Raw genomic sequence first — 22795 nt, forward strand, 5'->3', positions numbered from 1 at the left:
GATGTAAGCATCAGGCCAATCGCCCAGCTCTAGGGGAGCTTACAAATTAACCCCTTCGACATACTGCATATAACAAAAAGCATTGTCTTTAAAAAAAATCCTGTATTAATTTCACGTTCTCTGCAAGGCTTTGGGAGACTGTGCTTAGCAATGATTTATAAAGTGACAGCTGAGTACTTGTAACCTGGCAGAGCATAGTGTAAAGGGATTTTGAGGGAAAATACGAATGATTATTCCAAAAGCTTTAAAACCGAGGACATTCTATCGAGTGATGATATCCTCAGCTGGATCATCCCAAAAGCTGCTCTCCAGACACAGCTCCTAAGCAGAACGTTATCAGTTGTGCAGAGAATAGGCAACAAAAATACTATAAGATACCAGTGTCCTGTATTTTCAAGACTCCACCAAGTAATAATCTGAGATTGATTGATTTGGGCATTTCATTTCGACTGGACACCGATGTGGCTTCCACGTTGTGATTCTTGAATGCATTGTGACCAGTTGCTTAGTACAATAAAATCAATGTCCCCTAAATAAACAACTTCCCTGCTGCTGTAAACGTCGATCCTTCTTTTACCTGTGGGGCTTTTTTTTTAAACATGTTTTATGTTTATATGTTTCTATATTTTCATGATGTTTAATGCTCACAAACCAGATACATTGTTTTACTGCCCCCCTTTGTGAAAGCCACACCCCCTTTTATTAGTGGTGACACCCCTGATTAATATTAACCACACCCCCTATTACTGTTAGTAGCTGAATGCAATAGCAGATAAAGTCTTTTAGTTCCCAATATGGAAAATGCTTTTATACTTTACTATATATGTAAAGTGTCAGCCTTTGGTCATCTCTGAATGAGCACATACGTGTGATATGGACTAGTGACACACCATGGGAGACTATACTTTTATATAACAACATTTTGGGTACCACCATGATGACCTCTGACATCAATCAACTTATCAATTTATCAGGAGTACCTATGACATTGTGACTTAAAAAAGCCACAAACTCCATACAATGGGAATAATTTTAATATTCCCTAATAGGTTAAGTGAGTTAAAGGGCTTGTCCACTACTGGACAACTGATAACCTATCCACCGGATAGGTCATCAGTACATGATCTGTGGGGGTCCGCCACCCGGACCACGCACCGTTAAGCCGCTCCAGCTGCCTCCGAGCACCGGACGTACATGCCGGAAGCAGTCGGCACCGGTCACTGAATAGCGGCCGAGCTGCAGCACCGCTCTATTCAAGTGAATAGGATCAGAGCTGCAGTACGGCAACATGGCCGCTATGCTATTTACGAAGCCAACTGCTTCCGGCTCTGTACATTGCATAATGGGCCATAACATCCGATGCACGGAGGCAGCCGGAGCGCTTAACAGTTTGGGGTTTAGGTGTTGGACCCGCACCGATGATATACTGATGAACTATCCTGTGGATAGGTCATCAGTTGTTCAGTAGTAGACAACACCTTTAATAGAAAAAGGTTCTCCGTTAGGACTACACGGGCAGAGTATTGATTTCAATGAGTACTGTGTAATTCTTAATTTCCCCTGTGGTGGCGCAGCAGGAAACACTTGGTGCCAGGTTCCTCCACAGATTACAGCTGATCATTGGGGTTTCAGGACATCCTTTGACTAGCTGATTATTATCAGCTCCTAGTAACAAAAAAAATTGTATAAAGAAGACATAGCAGAGAGTATCATAGCACAAGACTCTTTTTATTAAAAATATCAAAGTCATACAAGTAGTCCTGAATGGTAGCAAATAGTAATGACCCAGCTCCATACAAAGGCTAGATGTAAGAGTACATAATGTTATGATATGGGAACGTGTACATGTATAATGAACATTAAAATAAAAGAGTATGACCAGTGTTCCCCACATGAGCTGTAGGGGCCAGTAATACTATGATAATTTAATATTTCGTACCTCTTTGGCAGGATATGGCCCTTTCAACTTTTTTCCAATCAACTTCAGCAAAGAACAAACAAAAAACTACACCCCATAAGACTATTGGTAATAATTCATTCTGAGCAGCATTCACCCTGTGAATATACAGAACAGACTGGCCGCTTTTCTGGAAATATCTTGAATGCACCGATGCAAGTTTAGCCAAATAATTTAATGATCTTTTGTCCTCTACCCTGGGGTACCACTTTATCAAAAAGTGAAAAATCCCCGTGGTAGAATTTTGGCATGAGTTTTTCAAAAGCAATAAAGCTAGAATACATAATATGTTTACAATTCAATAAGTGCAAAATATAAGTTAATATATAATAAATGTCCAGAGTCCAAATACATACTAAATGTCCAGTGTAATGTCCCTTTAAATGACTAGAACCCTGCAGAATTTATTTGGTTCATATGAAGTGGTAGGTGATGGTTTTGAATCTTTTAATGAGTAGAGCCACACACGCTGCCCACGCCTGGCCCAGGGCTCTGTTTCTTTTCGCTAACGCCCTCTGTCACTGAGCTGTCTTGGCAGACTGTCCGGAGCCCTATCCAGGTGCTCGCAGCACAACGACCTTCTCGGCTGCACACAAAGGCACCAGTTCCAATAACCCGCAGGTGGTTTTTATGGAGCATAGGACACCCTGCACACTTCACATTTAGACTTGGCAATGCACTTTCCAAATGGAAGCCAAGTCTGCATCTGTTCTATTTACATAATTTGAATTGTATACATCGACTTGTTCAACTAGTACAATTAACCATTTCACTGAATCGGAGCAAGCAGTGCACAGCAGACCATAGTAGAAGTTAATAGAAAGCAGCCCTCAATCAGTAGACGGTAGGGTGGTCTGCAGTAACATATTTGCCTTTATTATACTTTTTTTCCTCCTATTTTCCATCTCGTAAATGGTGTATAAATGATGTAGCACTTTAGTGTTTTCACCTGTAAGAAATTATGTTGTAAATATTCCCTGCACTGCCTATATAGATCCATATAATTTTATATAATACAATATCTTTTAGGCACAAGGAATATGTTAAGAATAATTTTGCAAGTGATTCGAATTTTGACAATTTGCTGAACTGTTTACGATTTGCCACCCATTAAGCAAATCAATTTGTCATGTTTAAGAATCATTCATTTAAAGAAAACTCTTGAAAATCTGAATCTGTGGTCGGCAAATCGGCAACCATTTGGCAAATTGGCAAAATGCAAGTCAAGAGAACAGTTTGCTCATCTCTACTCATGATCTGAGGATGTGTAAAGTTGTGCCATTTATATGTATATTCTTGAGTGGAAGTAAATGTTGGATCATTACTAGTTTTAGGTTTATATACAGTAGATGAACATCTAAGTAATGATCCTGCTCCTTGACTAGAGGTATAACACATACATTTTGGCCTACAGTCAAACCAATATCAGGACAGATGAGTTGGCTGCTTACATATTATATTTTTGTTAGAATATCCAAATTTTATATTTTTCCAATTTCAAACCGTCCTATTCGTCAAAAGGGTTTCTTCTCATCAACCCCCATTCACACATTACACTAATGATGATGCCAACAATCAAACCAAAACTTTTCAGTAGGTCAGACATACTTTTAAAAAAAGTGTAAATGAGTGACACCAGGTGAGACCTGCCATTGCCCAATAGGTTGGGCTGCATTTCAACAGGTGTGGCTGTGTTTTTAAATACAGTTCACACTACACCCCCTACCAACTGAATGGTGTTAGTCTTCATACATGATATACAGAAGACTCCATTCAAGGAATAACTTTTCATAGCCCTAAAATTCTGGTCCATGATACTTTGCTCCACCTCCTAGCCTAGGAGAAAATCATTTTCCTATACCGTCATATGGATTTGTAGTTCAGAGATGCCATTTCCTCTACTAGGCCTCATGTATACAGCAAAGCCATGTGCATAATTCTCTTTGGCAGCACATGGAGTTTCTTCCGTTTCGTATTATGTTGTCATATATTCTCTCATAAATGCAATAGAGGAGACTACTTTCCATAATACAGCGTCCAATGGAACATGCAACCATTTTTTCTGTCAGATTCATGCAGACAAGGTACCGTAAGGCCCCAACCATGTCTATGGGCACAATATTATGGGTCTGTACCACTTGAAGGTTGGACAGAGCCGTAGCAAGGCCATGTGCATGAGGCCTAACCCTGAATTCCCACCATCAACCTCATTGATTTTCCAGAATAGGAACCATCTTTCAACTTTAATCTTTAATGGGGTTTACGGTGCACAATTTGGATCTTTTGACATTTTCACATTAAGCAGTCTATATGGTACTTGGATGCTGTTTTTTTTTTTTACTCAACAGGATTTTTAGGCATTGCAGGATTAAAATGGACAGCTAGAGATTTTATTGGAAGCTCCACAAAAACATATTCTCCATTAGGTCTCAGAAAGAACAAACCCATAGGAAACTTGTGCTAAGAATTATGGATGATGGGTTTGGGGTCCATCTAGAATATTGAAGTTATCTAAACTTTTCTTTGACATATTTTACTCAGTAATATACATTTCTTTATATTTTTAATATTTTTGTTTCTTCATTTTATTCAGTAGCCATACAGTATAGGAAAATCAGAATTGAGCTGTTACCATTATGATTTTAGGTAATCTTTCATGTATCATAGTTTTATTTTTGTGTTGTTTTTTTTGTTTTGTTTTTTATATATTGCTTTAAGAAATATCCAGCTGGCATTATACTTTATTGAGTCTATTTGCATTCAGTGGTCATGGCACTAAAGAGATGCAAAACTGCTATTATCTACAGTGTCGGAGTACGATTCTTTAGGCTTCAGTACAGCCGTGTAGGAGAAAAAAATTACCAACTTCCAACAGGGCCTCATTAAGATCGAAATATCCACAATATAAAATACAATAAAATATATTCAGGCAAATCATATTAGAAATATTAATAAAGTACTGTGATTCAGCTGAAACGGATTTACTGTCCCAGCGGTGCCGTATGTTCACTCTATTGGAAATTTAGCCCAAGTTACTTAAATTATAACTTCCTCGCTGAGTGCCGTAAAAGTAAACTATTCCACACTGGGTTTTTATTATACTCAGCTACAGTTTCAAGTTTACAAATTAATTTACACTGGCAGATATTTCTCAGTTCAGACTGCTACAGTTATGGATAAATTATCTTCCCATGTTTTCCAACTTGTGTTATTTTAAAAGTGAAACACCATGTTTGAGTCCCTTGTATAAATGAGCCCCGATAAAAGGCCTTTATTATTTTGGCAGATTATGTCTATAGTCAATGAACAGGCTATAGTCTTAAAGGGGGGGTCCAACTCTCGGCACACCCGACGATCATCTAATTTGAAGGGGCTGCGGCGCTCATGCAAGCGCTTCTTCTCCTTCATTCCTGTCACTGCTTGTACTGTAAATCGCCGACACACTTGTAGCGGCGGTGTACAGTTTTATAGCCTTCACCACTCACTTGAATGGCAGAAGGCTGTAAAACTGTGAACCGCCACTACAAGTGTGTCGGCGATTCACAGTACTAAGCAGGTAAGGAATGAAGGGGTAGCAGCACTTGCATGAGCGTCACGGTCCCTTTAATACAGCTGAATCTGAGAATAGCCCATCAATTTCTTCTATCTGGAAAACCCTAGAACTTGTGCATTTGTGGCTTTAAAAAGCACACCCTTTGGGCAATGCTTACCTAATATTTACTTTCTATATTGATTGCTACTGCCTGCCTTTTAGCTCTGTTCCATTAAGGTACAGCAATAATGAGTGACTACAGCTTAGCTGCATTGCCTAATGGGAGAGTCCTGAAATGCCATGTTGTCCCTCCCCATGCTTTATACTGCAGTTCTGCTTGTTCCAATTTAATTATTTAAAAAAAACTCCCTGAGCTATATTAATTTAGAAATGCCAGAGTTTCCTGTAGAAGAGGCTTAAGGGATGGATTTGATGGTGAAAGTTTTCTTTGGTTTGGATAATCCTGAAAAAGTTGAGAATTATCCAAAATTGACCTACAAAGTATTTGTAATTGGTTGTCGCAATCCAGGCCAAAGGACAGCAACACAAAGCATATTTTCTGAGGAAGAAAGACAGCTACATAAGGTTAGATTTATCGCCCCTTTCATTAAAATAAGAGAAAAATAGCAATAGCTAAATCTATGAGAAGAAAAAACCTATACTTTACTAATTTGCTATGTTTCAATTCTCTTGCAGCACCACCACAGGATAAAAGTAGTATTACATAGCTCCCAATGACATTAATGGACTGTCTGTGTAACCACAGACATGCTGGGTCCTCCAGAGCGAGAGACACTCTTTGCAGCCGCTCTCTGCTGTGTCTAATAGATAAAGGTCCAGAATGGGACCCCCTCTGTTAACGTAGAGGTGTCTTTAGTAGAGTATTTGAAAATGGATTTTCTTCACCAGATAAACCCTTTAACCAAATAGTTTTTACTTTGGCCAGTCTTCTGAAGCCTCTTCTGAAGTGTCGGCATTTAACATTTTTCAAATCAACATTGGTTGTTTTTTCTTTTTATTCTTGTAGGCAATGGCTTTACTTCAATGGTAGAACAACAGAGTTGGAAATGTAAATGATGGCTGCTTTTCTCTACTAAGCAACAGCCTAAATATTTGTCCTAGTAATGCAATTAGGAAATACCGGCTTGAGTTTATACAACTTAAACAAAACACGATGTCCTTGCAGATCTAGACAAGAATAGTCTTGTGCTGCCTAAGTATCGGGACACTTAAAAAAAAGTTTTACACAGGTACATTATCTGATATAACATGTCATTGAATTGTGCTAGTGTTATGGTCAGATTAAGTGTTGGAATATTTGTTATAAAATAAATACTTTTACAGCTTATGATGTATGAATTTTTTCTAGATTGCTCGACAAAACCTGCGTTTCTACAATTAGGAGGCTGAGGTGTCTAGTAGATTTACAGTCTCCTCTTTGTACAGGTGTTTGGCTTTGTACCCTAGGTTGTAAATGACCAGTCCCATAAGCATGTTCCTCATATGTATGAAACATCTTGGTTGCCGTTTTGTGATGGACTGATCCACACTTGGAGACCAAAATTATATATGAAAGAGAAGGACATTTACAATAATTTTCTAATATGCATTATAAGATATTCTCTTTATGAGTGAGAGGATCCAAATGAGATTCCTCAGCTGCTTTTACAATGGCCTGTGCCTATTGCTTTATAGTCAGAATTTGGACTGTTTTAAAAGGTGGTCTGTATTTAGCTCATAGGGCATTGGTGGAGAATTTGATTTCTCTTCCATTGACCTTCTCTACTATCTAATGACCTTCACTTAGCCATTAAGTTAAATGAAGGACATTTTTTCCCACAATTAACATTTATCACCGATCCACAGCGCTCAACTGTTTACGTCATTCCCATAGACTCTGAATAGAGCGGCAGCGCACATTTGTGACCGCTGCTCCATTTAAAATCCTCCTCACTGCAATAGTGCAGTGAGGAGGAACAGGGGTCATACTCCCATTCTAGAGATCGGTGATGGTCCCAGTGGTGGGGTCCTCAGTAATCATACATTTATCACTTATTCTGTGAATAGGTGATAAATATTAACAGTGGGAAACCCCTTTAAATGATAAAATTCTGTCTGCATGCAAACGCCACTAGGGGGAGCACACTGAAGACAGATTTATACAGCTCCTATTGTACTCAATGATACATCCATCTTCACTAAGCATGTAATGTGTAACACTGACAGACAATACTACAGTGTGTATTACAAAACATTATTGCTAATGGTAGCCCAGCAGGCCTTTGCGAAGCCCCCCGGCTCCATGATAACTGTCATGCCCATGGCCGCGGGCTGTCAGGTTCACTCACCTCCTGACGCCCGCAGCCACGGAACTGTGAGCGCTGGTCCCCATCACCTCCTCAGGAGACGCCAGCGCTCACTTCCGCTTCTCACAGACGGGTCCCGTAGACCCGTCTGATTCCTGCTCTTAAAGGGCCAGTGCGCACACCTGAAATTAGTAATAAAGTAGCCCATGAGCACCCTGGAATATAAGAAGGGCCCAGCCCCTTCCTGCTATGCCTGACCATTGTTGTCATAGTAACAAAAGAAAGAGAGGATCCAGCGATGCGTGATATAAGTGGGGAAACTCAGTTTCCACTTTTATTGGTATGTAAGCAAACAAAGCTTAAAGAACACCAGGAGGAATGACAAGGTGGTAGGGATGGCAAATAGATGAAAGCCTAGTCGAGACTTAGCCATGATTAAGAGCACAGTCAGTGCTTGAAACGCGTAGGCTTTCATCTATTTGCCATCCCTACCACCTTGTCATTCCTCCAGGTGTTCTTTAAGCTTTGTTTGCTTACATACCAATAAAAGTGGAAACTGAGTTTCCCCACTTATATCACGCATCGCTGGATCCTCTCTTTCTTTTGTTACTATTACCTGCCGTGTGCCGTCGCGGAAGATCCGGGCGATATTTGAACACAGGAGCGTGGAGCTGGTGAGCTGGAGGTTTCCTCCCATCCCCTTTCTCCCTGCTAGTACTACTGCATTGTTGTCATACTCAAAGTTTGTCTAAGCAAATGGTCTCCTAGTGGTTCTCAGTGTTCCCCGTTCCTGTACCTGTATCCTGTATCCCGTTCTATCCTGGTTAAGTGCCGTGCTGAGCTGAAGTTGTGCTGTGTTGTATACCACACCTGTCCTGCTACACTATGCCTGATGTCTGCCTGTTTCCTAGTCTCAGCCAAGCCTGTCTTGCTACTGTCCCAGCTGCCACAGGTACACTATACGAACTATAGACTGTGACCTGCGTCCTGTTGGCCAGCTGCCATACCGTCAAGGCAGTACAGCCCAGTGGGTCCACGTACCCAACGTGACAATAACTCTTTGGCAAACACTCCCTTTGTCAAACACTTTAGATGCTGCGGTCATCATTGACCTCAGAATTTAGGGGTTAAGTGGTCAAGTTTAGAGGTTTCACGGCCATTATAGCAAGAGCCTGGCACTCACCACCATGCTCCCAGTGTTGATCGCATGGGCACAGCTTCTGTTCTGTTGGATCAACATGACGCTCATGTACGGCCTTAACTTAACTCTTTATGATGTACATCGTGGAATGTCTTATGGAGTGAAACAACATTAAACCTGCTGGGGTTACACACATGGCATTCAGATCCATATTGATTTCTCTACAGTAATTTGAGCTGGTCGTAAAGGGTATATTCACATGGGTCAGATTTTTGCAGACATTTCTGTGACTTTCCATTCTGCTGAATGGCTCTTGCAAAAACCCATGCACATGCTGCAGAAACAACCCCGTTCACATGTATGGAATGGATTTTTCTGCAACAAATCTACCGCTTGTGAACACACAGGATGGAGTCAATATTTAAAGGAAATTTGGTGCCAATATTTTGTCATCTGAGCAAAATTAAATAATCCCATTCTTGGTAGTGAAGAAACAAAAGTGATAATGGTTCATATTAGACAAAACAATTTGTTAGAGAAAATTTTCTGAAAGATTTCAATCAGATCAATAGACCATTTGTACACATTAACTTAGGTTTATATTGCTCTGATTGGTTCATATTTGCGCCAAAATGTGTTTGTCTATTTCTCAATCATTTTATGGGGGGGGCGGGACTTTTAGACTTTTTAAAAAGAGTTTAACAAATCACGTTAACTCTGACTTAGCAATGATTGTGAGGTGGAATGACAACCCATTCCGATCTCTCTATAGAGGACTTTGAGCTATATGGTCGCCAATTCATTTGAATGATCGCCAAATAATACCACATTTCTCCCGCTTCAGCACCTGCAGCTTCTCATGGTAATGAGAACTGACTGCAGCAGGTTTCAACTGCCTGCCCCACAGCGATCAGATGATCGCTAATGACTCCTCCTTTGGACATATGGGACTATCCCTTTAAATTTTGATTTCTTTAGAAATTTAGCTCTCTTATTCCATAAACCAAAATTGTCAAACAGGGAGTCATATTACAACTGATATGAACGGGATATGGCTGGTGTTGTTGCGAACATGGTGTCTAATATAAATGTCTGGTGTTGAAACTATGAAATATACTTTTGGGTCTGGAATTTCGCAACAAGCTGTAGAGACATCTTGGCATTTTAACATGTCCTCTGTTTTATCATGTGTTCTGCCTGTCCTTCTGTGTGTCCATTCTTGTAACTATTTATAAGTAGGTATGTGATCCTGTTATGTGACACTGTGCTTGTGTCATATCTACGTACGTCTTGTGTATGTTCTTAATGCTTTTTCATTGCATAGGCTCGCGTCGTGTCAGTTGCTTGGCTCATAAAGTCACCGTTGAATCTTTACTCGTGCACACATTGCCATATACATTGGTTTATATTTAGACTGCCACAACTGTTCTCTCCAAGTTGAGCCAAAGTGACCTGTAATGTCTACATAAAATCTTTCAGGATAGAACTTGTAAGGCCCCATGCACACGACCGTAGTTTTCCTCCGTAAGTACGGATCCGTAATTACTGATGAAATTGCAGACCCATTAATTTCTATTGACCTTTCCATATATTTACGGATGTGTGTCCGTGCCATAGAAATGATCCGCAAAATATAGAATATGTCCTATTCTTGTTTGCAATTGTGGCACGGACTCGGCCATAGAAGTCTATGGGCGCTTCCGCAATTGCGACCGGCTAGTGATGTGTATCCGTAGCCGAGGGATCCGTATTTGCGGACAGTTAAAACCCTTACGGTTGTGTACATGAGGCATAAGAGTGTCGTTTTCATGAAATAACTCTCTTGCCTCTAAAAACTCAAAAGGGTTGTATTGGTTCTTGCAAATAATGTTTAATAGACGAAAATCATAGAAATAAATAACTGATGTACTTTGTTTGTAGATTTGCAGACATTTTTGTTGTCCGATACCCAAGAGAGTATTCCTAGCATGTCCTTGGACAAAAAGGACATGCTCATCCTATATGCCTCCCCACATCCCTTTGTGTATATATGTGTCCACATGTCTTGCTGCAGTTTTGAGGGATGAAGTCAGAATTATTTTTTCCACGGAAAAACATAGACGCCAAAACGTGTATGTGACCATTAGTGTGTATTGATGTGTACATTAGTGTCCGTGTGTAAAAATATTTTACAGTGCTTATGGTTGTGTGCTTTTATGTACCAAGGCAAGACTGTAGCCAGGAACCAACGTAGACAGACGAGGGCCCCTGTGCAAGAACAGTAAATGGGCCGCCTATACACTAATAATCCATTATATTGAACCCCCTTATGTCTGTCTAACAATCCACCAGTTATTTTGAGATATAAAATACATTAACTCAGGCCATTACATGCAAAGTAATAGACTCTAGGTAACTGCTTGCTGCTTTTAAGGTGTGCAGCTACACAGGTTGCACATATGGAATGTCCATCCCTGACTGTAGCATAATAGGACCTATCCAAAGCGAACACAAGGTCAAGTCACTGAACTTTCATGTTGCTTTTTCAAAATGGTACATATTCATAGAAGGGTGATGTTTCGGCTATAAAGGCCTTCCTCAGGTCGTAGTAGGACCTAAAGCTTCTGAGCGGAGCTGTCAAACACACTGTAGCCCCACCCACACTGATATGTACTTTAGTGTGGGTATTTACAATCATTTTACAGTTCTGATGGCATGACCGTGGGCAGTGATCTACCAACAAAGGACTGTGGCATAAGAGGATCTATAGATTGTCAACAGAGTTGTCAATCATACTGCAGTCTCACCCACAATGTTTTAATTGTCTAACCATTGGGCAGACAAAGCAGTGGCTAGTGCAGGGTTTAAAATTTACATAATACACATATTAGAAAGTTATTATTTACTCCACATATATAGAAAATAGGAATCAAGAGGCTTCAAGTAAAGGGATGGAACAGACCCAAGGGCCATTCTTTTATCTACTTCTTATACTACTATGTATGCCCCTGGTTGTAGGAATTGTTTCTTCATTTCTGCAGTGACTGGCACCATGCCTTGCTTCATCCACCATTACCCAATTTTATCTTTGGGAATTTATGAATGCCTTGTAGAGGAAACCATTGGTTCCACAAAACAACTTTGAAAGAGGCTAGTTGTTATACTCGCGCATGCGGACTGCCGGCATCCCCCTCTTACCTGCAGCCCCAACCGCAGGACTGTGCCTCTTCACCGGCGTCTCTCTTCCCAGGTGTGCTCTCTGCTTTCTCTCCTCGTCTATCCCGTAGGGTGCACGTGCATGCTCGTGCCAAGCCTTAAAAGGCTAGCGCGTGAACCAGTTAAATTGTTTCCACCTATCCCTGCGCACCCTTATAATGAACACCACCCCTTTCCCGAGTGCCTGTCTTACCCAGTGTTTGTCTGCAAAGGTTCCCTAGCTGTATCCTGTATTCCCGTATCCAGTATCCATGTCCTGTGTCCGAGCCAAGTCCAGTGTCCGAGACGACTGCACAATCTGTGTCCGGTGTCCGTGTCAAGTCAGGTGTCCGAGGAGACTTCAGTATTCAAGTCCAGGGTCCATTTCAAGTCAAGTGTCCTGGACAACTTCAGTGTTCAAGTCCGGTTATCCGGTACAAGCCAGCTTCTGATAGTTTGGCACAATTCTGATTCCGATAGTCCAGTACAATCCAGCTACCCAGGTACTCCTCTCGCCCTAGTGTCTGTCATAGACTTTCCGTTTGACCTGCTGGTACTCCACTACGGTGGATCAGTCCAGTGGGTCCACATACCCCACAGTCGTAACACTAGGGAAGACCACCAAGACTTGTTGTCTCCTTACTAGAATAACTATTTAACCAATTTCCATGTAATACATACCACGATAAAAAAAATTGTTGAAAAGATATATGCCCTTATGTTGCTTCAACTGAATGGCTCCTTTTACAAAGTGGAGCTCCCTTTACAACTTTACTAAAGAGGAACCTGTACTTTCGAGTGTAACTTCAGGCAAAAACAATTGACACCCCAAATCATGGGCCATTTTAGGCTTTGCCCCAGTCTGCCTGGGAATACCCCCAAATTGCCCAAAAACATTCCTTTTTTTCACTATTTAACATTAACTCCACGCATTTTGTGGTTTGGTTAGCCAGACAGTTACACTAAAATTAGAACTGTTGACAGCTATGCAAATTTTTTTTATTGACCTAGGCATTCTCATTTCATATATCCACCACTGGTCTACTAGGCTTCAGTTGAAGCCTGTGATAGCCATTATTACATGACAACCAAGCAGCACTGGCATGAGCCACCGTGGCATGGTTGTCATTGTCGGCACAGGCTTTAGCTGCAGACTAGTAGAAGACAGAAGGTCTGTAAAATACCAGCATTCATGTAAGTAGAAGTTTGATAAGATGTAGAGTTCTTTTTTTGCCCAAAGTTTCACTTAAAGTAAATACATATGCAAATGAATAAAAATAGATAAATAGATAAAATAGATTTAAAAAAAAAACAAAACATAATATAAAAGTAAAGATTCTCCCCTGTTCCTATTCCTTCTGCATTACATGGGCTAATCTCAGCCACCAGAGGAACATATCTATATCCACGCAAGAACGTAACGAGAGCATGTGATTAAATATTTGTGTTGTATGGTCTTAGCCAGAATAGCCTTTTACCTTCCTTCTTATTAGTCCCAATACTTTTCCCTTGTAACTTAATTTATAAAAAAAAGACTCAATAAAAAAGTAATGAAAATAAGATCAAAGGATCCTGACTAAAATTGGCTTCCAACTGGAAAGAGTAGAGCTCTCCAGTTATATAAGGGTTTAATTAATATTGTCTTGTTTGAATAAGGGTTAGGCAGATGCGACACAGTATAAAATTTATAAATGGGGTGAGCGGTTCCAGTTGGTAGAACTTAAGTTTTACTCTGGGCAAACTCTGAGTTCTAGTCTTTAAGCATGGAGATTAAATATTTGCTTGTTTTCTTAAGACCTGCGAAGACTTCGTATAATGTGAGCAGCCTCTTAAACTGGAACTCAAGTGTAATGAATAGGCTTACATTTTGTGGCTTCTGGGTCCTTTCCATCTAGTTAACTGTACTCAAAATTAAAATACATTTCATAAAAAGGCGAAAAAGCATATTTTTTGAGAAAATTTTACCATGTAATTTTTTTGTACAAAGTTATTAAATGTAAAAACGAAGTTTAAATAAGTATAAGAAGATCTTTCAGAATTAAAATGTCTAATAAATATTTCTTATGTACGATATATTGCTAACTACAGCTCAAATATGTTTTGCCAGTTGCTCAGCAGTAGACTATTTGAGAAGAGGGAAACACCACTGGTTCTCCTCCCTCCCATGGAGGTTCAGAAGTGCCATCCAATATACTAGAGATATGTGCCACTTACCTTGAAAAGATTGGAAGATGTCTTCTGGTTCCCAGCACGGAGCAAGGAGATACTGACAAATATTTATGTATTTGTTTATTACGTTTCAAAAGAGGCTAGGGAACACCACCAAGACTTTTGGTCTCCTTACTTGCATAAGTATTTAACCAATTTCCATGTAATACATACCACGTTAATATTTTGTTGTTGGGAGGATATATACGGATGTAGTCATCTTTATCTTGACTCCGATAACTTGCTGCAGCGTGATATCACAAAACAAAAGCCATTGCAAAGCCATTAAAAAATCTAGTTAAAGTTTCTTGACTGTGTATTTAATGCGTTAAAAGTCAAGATAAAGATGGCTACATCGGTACAGTGTATGTTATTGGATCAGATTAATGAGGCATTCATCTCAAACTTTGAAAGGAATGTCATCAGAAAATGACCTATAGTTTAAATCATGTATGAATAAACGTATTTTTCAAAAATGTATAGTGATTTTTTTATTTGTATTTTTAAATTCCATGTCATTAGATTTTAAAAAATCTGAAATCTTGCAGTTTTTTGTTCTGGCCAATGAGCTTCAAAATAGGCTGACACTTCCTGTTCTGTAGAGATCACTTCTCAATCATCTCTTTAGCATCACATTCAGGATTACAATGAAAGGTTACAAAGTGGAGGCAAATAACATAGGATCCACCCCTGACAATAGGTGATGGACACATCTCCAATCCTCCCCCTCCCTGCACAGTGACATCTGCATGACAAAGCATGCCCACAACACTCTCCCATAAAACTCAATAAGTAATCTCACATGTATCTATGACTTATAAGATGATTGTTCCTGCAGCAAGAATTTGGTTGGGGATTTTAGTAAGAATAGTGAAGCATTGTATTATCAATCAAACACAATATTTGCACAGGGAAGGTAATCAGAATATTCCACCCTCTTAGTTCATTAGAATGACTGTTAAAAAAATAGAGCCACACAGTCTATAAAATGTAGGAGAATATCAAGTATTTTCCTTAAAGGGTTTTTCCCATCTTAGGCATATCCACAGGATAGGGGGGGTCTATACTGTTGTTTCCGTAATTCATCACACACATGCTATGAGCCCCAGGAAAACTGGCCTTGTTGTCCACAACAACCAATCAGAGCTCGGCTTAAATTTGTTGAACTGTTGTGAATACATGAAAGCTGATTTGTGATTGGTTGCTATGGGAAACAAGGTCAGTTTTTTGGTTAGACAGTTTTGATAAGTAAGGCTTATTTTCTGCATGGTTCAGCTTTAACTATTTAATTTAGTGGGGATTCATGACTATAATCCACTGTCATCTGATCTCTTGGTTTATATGAAGTGAAGAATTCAACTCTTTCTTTAATTCGTATTCCTTGCAAATATAGCATGATACAAGATTCCAAGCATAATCAAAATACACGGAAAATGTAAAGAATCTATAGACTCATCTCTGTTGCCTTTTCCCCCCAAGTTGTTGGCCTAATATTTCACATAAGGAATTTTCCCTCATATAACTATGTTGGAGGGGATTTGAAACAGTTCACAAAGCATCAAATGATCTGAACAACCCATTATCTCCCTGTAGTTACAGTCTTTCTAAAAAAGCTTTGGGAATATAAATTTCCTGACCTGCTGCCTGAGAAAATACTTTGCTCTCCCTGTAGAGGAGCGGCTGTGAGATTATTATTCCATATTCTGCTCTGTTAATTCTCTCAGCGGCTGAACCTGCCGGTTGTTTTCATACTATAACATTCTTCACTTCTATTAAATATTTTAAAATAATTATTAAACCGCTCATGTTCATGGAGGTCCAGTAAGGTGAAGTCAACCCCGGAGCTTATAACTTGTCCCATCAGATGAAATAGACCCCTGACAGGGAAAAGAAGACATCACAGAACTGATCACCATCTACGTTCCACCACTTTATATAAGGTTGTCCAATCTTCAGACTGTAATATAGTAATACAAAGTACAGATATAATCTGCTTGTTAAAGAAGAAATACAAGAAATAAGGTGTAGTCTTGAGCAGATTACATATGAAAGGCTACGTTTGGGATACAGTATATAACTATTCCATTCTGACGTGTCCCTCCAAGACTTAAATAGTCATGTATTGGTTCGCCCTATAGTATTACTGTGTCCTGATGGGTAGAGAAGAGTCAATGACCCTCCAGCCCTTCATAGAAAAGACCAATTTGCATACAGATAGATTAGAAAACTGTTGTTGTCTCGTAAGCTTTCGGAAATCCCTGGAATTTGAATATTTTGTTAAATTGTCCAAAACCTTAAAGGCAAGCACCGACAGACAATAAGTATAGTTTAGACATGCTCATTTTTTTTATCCATGTATCGATAGATTCAATATTTTTACTCAGTGGTAAGAGGTAGGAGGGAACCAAAGCACAGATTAAAATGGGGCCGCCTTCTGGTATTGGTTAACACTACAACACCTCTAACCACCTGGGACAAGGAGACTTGGTGCCCATTTGTGCCCTATTTCCTTTCCATGATTTTTGGGTTACGTCCCTATACCATTGTTTGCTAATGTTCCCTGGGAATCGCTGCACTAGTTCTCACCATCCATTAAAATAAGGGATGCAGCCAACCTGGGCTATGCCTCCTCACTCCAGGGGCACCGTTTTAGCCACATGGGCAAGAACACACCCGATGATCCAACCTTCTGTAAAGAAACTGCACAATTGAGACATCTGAGAGCATACACTCTGTAAGGTCATGCCGAAACCAACTGGACCATATTGTTTTCCTCCCAGCTATGCGACCATCTACTCAATGATTGTTTATCGTCCATACTCCCTGTTTTCTCAATCTTACCACACGGTTTGCCCACTGTGACTTCAAGTATTTAGAAAAAGATAATGAACGGAAGCACAGAACCAAAATAAAAACAAGCATGACAGAGTAAAAATACAACAACTTATTAATAATACATCACAAACAACATAGCCTAGCTTGAAAAGCGGCATCAAACATCCAATACCCCACTACAATTCAAATGGAGGGAGGATCGGGAGAAAGCCCCTCCAGGTCCTTAGCAAGGGGAAGAGAAAAAAAAAACACAAAATAGGGGGCCATATATTTTAGGAACCAGAGGGAGGAGGCAACACATGCCCACTACTATTGGATGGTTTCCTGAACCAACCATCCTAGGGTCAGGGGTGGAGGCTTGTGAAGAACAGGGATTACAAGGAGGATGTAAGTAAACCGAAGTTCCCATTACATAACCTGGGCCATGGTAGTTAGGTGCACTTTCACTAGTCACTTCAGATCTCTGCTTGTTGTTATTCAGTAGGAACATCCTTTGTTTACTTCCAGTGTGTAAAATTCTGTCCATGGTCATGTGATGGACACACAGGTGCTGGGCTCGTTACAGTTACAGTATGTATATCAGAGCTGTGTCTTATAATGGTCCCAGAAAGTATATTGGATTTTTTTTTATAGCTTTTAACTATACAAAAAATAACATTAATTTGCTGAAACCGAACAACCCCTTTAAGAGTCGTTTTCCATACAGACAGCCCTAATCTAGGTCAGTAAGTTCAGTTCTTGTAACATCTCCATGTGCTCGGGCAATTACAATGAAATGACTTAATGGGGGTCCCATGATTTATCTTAGTTCACTGTCTGTGAGAAGAAGAAAATTAAGAGCATTGAATTACTGCAGAGGTGACTGGATGTTGGAACAGCTCGTCTTGTAGTCAGCATCTTTAGCAATGCCAGTTTCCTTTTTATCAGAAGAAACTGACACAACATAAATATCTGTACATCCACATATTCCATTCTGTCACACAGTAAAGCCTACACGTGTAACGCTTTACAGATGCACTGATTTTTTTTTTTCTCTTGGAGATTCTAAGCTGCTTGTGATGTGGTAAATAATGTAACCTCGGAATCATGTCCTGGGTTGAGAACCTTTAAATTGACTACATATAAGGTCACCACCAACTTACTTCACACTCAAGATATGTAGTGGTCTGTCTGAAAGTTGCAACAGAACCGTAATAAAAGAAGATGGATGAGTGTAAATCTTAGCAATTTGTTTCCGTTCTATGAGACAGTCGTGGATGAAACACACAATAGTTATGAAAATTAAGTACTTTTAGTTGGTTTGTTTGCAAAATGGCAAATGTGTGGGAAAGAAAAGATAGGCTGATGAGACATGGAACAATTTCTTGGAGGGAGGTACTGTGTTAGAAAAGCCTAAATAAGAAGACAGAGAAAAAGGAAACATGGAATAATTTTAATATCTATCTATCTATCTATCTATCTATCTATCTATCTATCTATCTATCTATCTATCTATCTATCTATCTATCTATCTATCTATCTATCTATCTATCTATCTATCTATCTATCTATCTATCATCTATCTATCTATCTATCTATCATCTATCTATCTATCTATCTATCTATCTATCTATCTATCTATCTATCTATCTATCTATCTATCTATCTATCTATCTAGCACACGAGAAAATTGCGACAGCACACTGCGAACACTAATGCCACCTAAGCTGCTAAATATAAATAAATATGCATTACTGCTAAATCTACTTACAATAGGGAGATTCTTAGCGCACATTTTGATCAAATTGTGTAAGCCCATCTGCCACGACAAGGCGTCCTCTATAGGTGGGAAACTACGCTGCACATACACCCATAACTGGGACTAAGCCTACATATATACCTGGGGATGGTAGGAACCAGCATTTATTAAAATCACCCAGGGCAGAATGGGAGGAGAGCAAGATCAAAAATGGAGGCAGTCACTAACCCCACATATATGGATCACATAAACAACACAAAAGTTTGATCAGCACATTCCAACAAAATGAAACAAAACGTGTATACCGTTGTAAGAACACGTGTGACTGCAAATATACAGCAGACAAAGATATGGCGACAGCACACAGCAACACTAATGTAACCTAAGCCACTAAATATAAATAAATATGCATTACTGCTAAATCTACTTACAATTTGTACCCCCTATCTATAAATGTTATGTTCTTATGTAGGTTTGCTACCAGGCCAGGAAACCATAGACCCAGCTGGTATAAAAACTGGGAGACCGGTCCTGGGAAAAAATTTATACTGGCAATAGCAAATGCCGGTAAGGCTGGATTCACACTAGCACATTACGTTCGTAATGGACGGAACGTATTTCAGCCGCTAATCCCGGACCGAACACAGTGCAGGGAGCCGGGCTCCTAGCATCATAGTTATGTACGACGCTAGGAGTCCCTGCCTCGCTGCAGGACAACTGTCCTGTACTGTAATCATGTTTTCAGTATGGGACAGTAGTTCCACGGAGAGGCAGGGACTCAGCATTGTGCATAACTATGATGCTAGGAGCCCGGCTCCCAGCACTGTGTTCGGTCCGGGATTAGCGGCCGAAATACGTTCCGTCCATTACGGACGTAATGTGCTCGTGTGAATCCAGCCTTAATGTGCAGTAGATAACTTCTGTTTAGATTAGATATTTCTCCTTTGCCAGGCCTTTGAACCCATGGAACATCAGCATCAGTGCTAGGTCAAATGTGGGACTGGCACCGGCGGGAGATTGCAGAAGGCAAGGTAGTAGAGAGCCGAAGAGTCTTATATTCAGGAGCTGGACATGTGCATGCTCCCCACACAGCCATGAGAGTCAAGAGTGAAGGTTAGAAGAGGATACTGAGTTACAGAGAGTCATTGTTTGTCTGACGCTCCCAGGCCGTTGAGGCTAATTACACTAAGTGTGAAGTAACGACTCCAAAACCATTGCTTTTTATCCATGTTAATATGTATTTACATTTGCACTAGCACCAATAAACAAATGACAGGAACTCTTAAGTTTTCCTTAGTAGTTATTAATTAGAATACCTAATATTATTTTTTTTAGACAATCCTAGAAGGTTCCCTTAACAATAAGCTAATCACAAAGTTTCCCTCTGCTGGTACACGCGGCGATCACATAATATATGGGGGAAAGTCAGTAAGTATCCAACTTACCTTCAGCGCCACCACAGGACACCTTAAGCATTACACAGTGCCCATTCATATCACTGGGTTGTCTGTGTAATGCAGGACAGCTCTTTGTATCTCCATTCTGGCCAAGAGCTGAAGATACTGATGACCCGCTCTATTCTCTCAGAATTCCCTAATAGGGTATATGAAAATAGGTTTTCTAAAGTAGAGAACCCCTTTAAGTATGGTGTCTCGTTGTATGGCCGTTGATCAGCTATGGATGATGAAGATAACGGGCGACGGCACTAGATAGCAATGTGTCATGGTAATGGTATCCATTAAATATAGAGAAAGATTTGTGGAGCATAATAATACATACCAAGAGCAATTACATTTATTATTTAAGGCACTAGGGAGAGGCCTGGAAAAAAAATATTTGATCTCCCTGATGGAGTTTTTCAAATTTAACATATAATCTCATTGGAGTAAATTAACTCTAAAATAGTATTCCACAAACAAATAATGCCCTTTAATTTTCATTTTACTCTTTTTTTCATATAAACATTTCATTTTCAAGATAACCATTATAGCTATACTGTAAATGTTGGTTGTTTCACAACATTCATGAGAATTATTTTAAGCATCCCGCAAGCCATAAAATAGTTTGGTGTTCTATACAGTAAATGTATACATTTCTGCTGCAAATTGCAAAGTTAGATATTTGAGAGGCTCCGCAGACGACATGTGAGGGCACCATTCAACTGGCATTGTATACTTGGGGCTCCGAGGCATTTTAGTACACAGACCAAGGGCTGGTGCCAGATTGCTTTAGATTTGCCTGTGATTTTTTTTGCTTTCTATGAGGAAATGCCCTCTCTCTCTGATTCATGTTCCCCTCTCAGTGATGAAAGGACAGGATACACATCTTCAAATGATTTAAACGCTGGTGTCTTACTTCAAGAAGCAATTGTACTTTGGATATTTATTTCCAAGTTGGCTTTTAATGTGGAACAAGGAATTTTCCTTCCATTTTTGGAAGAAATAGAAAAAAGCTTTCTTTAATCTAAAGTAAGAATGCAGAAGTTAACCTTTATGAGACGTTAAGACTTATCATGAGTACAAGTAGTGCAGTATTTTCTTGTATATAGTTAGTATGGTTGTTCTTGTATGTTAACCATTTGTAGTGGTTCTTAGTACAGAAGTTTTTGGATCTCCAGAAATCGATAGGACTAGTAACAAATGTAGACGGGGCCAAACTGGCTCATCGAGAGAAACAGAGGATGGTGGGCTCAGGCCCTGACACAATAATGGATCCCAAAGGTCTGGCAGAAGAAAAACTCATTTGTAGCTTACCTTAAAGCCACTTGGCACTAGGGTCTATTTCTTACGGGAAGATTGACTAATAACCAACTAGACGCTATTGATGGTATCTCCTGTGTGTACAATGATAACAACAAAGATAACAATGACATAAAATGGGTCATGTGCATATTCTGTATAGATGGAGGGTATGCTCTCAGGATCATTTCATACGACGGGCCCAAGGAACCAAAGATCAACACTGAATGTTTATCATTGCTAATATTACTTTGCAGGCATATTTTTGAAGACCATTTCCTCCCACAACAAAAATAAATCACCTTCAAGTCCTTGAGTTGTCCTCTCCTATACCTAATATATAAGTGTACATGAGATACAAGAAATTATTGGGAGCCGTACTAGTGACAGTGCACGCTGTGGACTGCCCTTTGTATGTCCTGCTTCTGCAGAAGTAGCCAAACTTATTCAGTTTGGGACCTACTTTTCTTGGAGCCTGAGTTAAGTAATCCACTAGGAGATTATGGACAGGCACATGTGGCACAAACTAGCAAATGCTGCTGCTAATGGTTTGCATGGGTTTTTCTTTTCAGCTGCCCCATTTGCCCTTTAGGGAATATTCACACAGGTGACATTTGCTAAGGAAAGCTCCGCAGCAAGTCTGACCTAGATACCGAAGGGGGAAAGAAGGGAGAAAGGGGGATTTTAAAAAATTGCTACTCACCGCCCCTGCCATTCCCTCAGCAAAACATAACCGTTGCAACCTGTGACCTGAACAGAGACCAGAGCAGTTAGACATCACTATGGGAACGCCAGGGGAGGTGAGTATGGTCTTTTTTTTTTTTAACTGAAAATAGGGCTTTTTTCCTTTTTCTACTAGTGATTTTTGCTGCAGATTCGCAGCTTTTCCGCAACAAAAAAAATTCCAAATAATGTAGAGAAACAAGCAGGACTGGTCACCACTATTGTATTGTGCTATCTTATATAAATAATGTACAGTTTTCTCTACCTACCCTATAGCTTTATATCTGTATATATATATATATATATATATGTGTGTGTGTGTATATATATATATATGTGTGTGTGTGTATACATATATATATATATATATATATATATATATATATATATATATGTGTGTGTGTGTATATATATATATATATGTGTGTGTGTGTGTGTGTGTG

At 39.6% G+C, this 22795-nt stretch overlaps 1 protein-coding gene across 2 annotated transcripts in view; it reads left to right on the plus strand.

Annotated features, from left to right (window-relative positions):
• CACNA2D3 (calcium voltage-gated channel auxiliary subunit alpha2delta 3) overlaps positions 1 to 22795 on the plus strand; it is a 753617-nt gene that overhangs the window by 628387 nt on the left and 102435 nt on the right. The window lies entirely within an intron of this gene.

Source organism: Rhinoderma darwinii, chromosome 7 (assembly GCF_050947455.1).
Source record: "Rhinoderma darwinii isolate aRhiDar2 chromosome 7, aRhiDar2.hap1, whole genome shotgun sequence".
NCBI lineage: Eukaryota > Metazoa > Chordata > Amphibia > Anura > Rhinodermatidae > Rhinoderma > Rhinoderma darwinii.